Source organism: Clupea harengus, chromosome 16, assembly GCF_900700415.2.
Source record: "Clupea harengus chromosome 16, Ch_v2.0.2, whole genome shotgun sequence".
NCBI classification, from domain to species: domain Eukaryota; kingdom Metazoa; phylum Chordata; class Actinopteri; order Clupeiformes; family Clupeidae; genus Clupea; species Clupea harengus.
This window is the reverse complement of record NC_045167.1, coordinates 24113958-24115076: the sequence shown is the minus strand read 5'-3', so window position 1 is coordinate 24115076 and position 1119 is coordinate 24113958. Positions and strand designations below refer to the sequence as shown.

The 1119-nt window shown below is 37.9% G+C and overlaps 1 long non-coding RNA gene across 1 annotated transcript; it reads left to right on the top strand.

Moving 5' to 3' along the window:
• On the top strand, positions 1–597 carry LOC116224159. Its single transcript, XR_004165466.2, has 2 exons — positions 1–38; positions 236–597. It is a non-coding gene; the product is annotated as an uncharacterized LOC116224159 (long non-coding RNA).
• The last annotated feature ends 522 nt before the right edge of the window (positions 598–1119 follow it).

Below are 1119 nucleotides of genomic sequence, written 5' to 3'. Positions count from 1 at the left end.
TTCAAAGGATGTCTTCAGAGTGGTATTTTCAGTCACAGGTATGGTTGATGCATTTATTGTTATATTCTGACAAAAAATTGATTAATATCTCACTTGTCATTAATGTGCACACGTCGGTTGATAAATTACCTGTCAAAGTTCATTCGAAAGTTCATAAAAGCATAATTTTACAAAAGAACCCCTTCTACCTCTGTCTGATAATGAAAATGCTGTACTTCTGTCACTGAATCACCAGGCCACAGCCATGGTAGCGCTTATTGGCCTTACTGTGTGTGTAGTCTTCTACACCAGCTTCCTTCTTTCACTGAGGTACCTAAACAAGACTGAAGAACCATCAGACGCAGCAGAGATGCAAGACCTGAATTCATGAAAAATGGCTGTACATTTGAAGATTAACATTTGAGAGAATTTGTCACTCAGAAATGCTCTGATTGTGAAATGCTTAGATTATTACATTGCGTTAATGTGTGTGACAGTGTGGCTGTCATTATGAAATACTGTAAAATGACAGACACACACACAGTGTTACGCATATGAAGGAGACTGTAAATAAATTCATGTTCTGAAGTGTATTAAACAATATCTCATGTGTCATGATCATGTATTTCAGTCATGTTCTGTGCAAAGATTAGACAGTCACAAAATATAGCAATACATGAAATTGTCCACCATCATTCCATTGAAATATTAAACAATTCCGTCCTGACAACTAGCAAGACCGTCATTGACCTCAGCCTCAGCCTACTCAACTGGAGTCTTGACCAGGTCGTAGTCCTGACCGTGGAAGCATCGGCAAAACTAAAGATCAAAAGGACACTGAAATATCAGCATTTATTTTTCATGTTTATTGAATGTTTCGGTAACGCAATTTAGATTCGTTATGGGAAATGGCTGCAAGTCTGACAAATCTGAACCCGCACTCTCCAGATGGTAGAAGCATTAGGGAATAGGAACAGGGTTAAAGGAAAACCCCCAAACTTTTGCCACTACAATTTTAAAGACCTTATTTACAAGTCTGCCTTTTGACATACTGTGTGTTTGTGTGCAGCACAGCGGTTGTCTTTTCATAAGTCCTTATGAATTCTATTTAACATCTTTGCTTGACACCATGATTTTTTC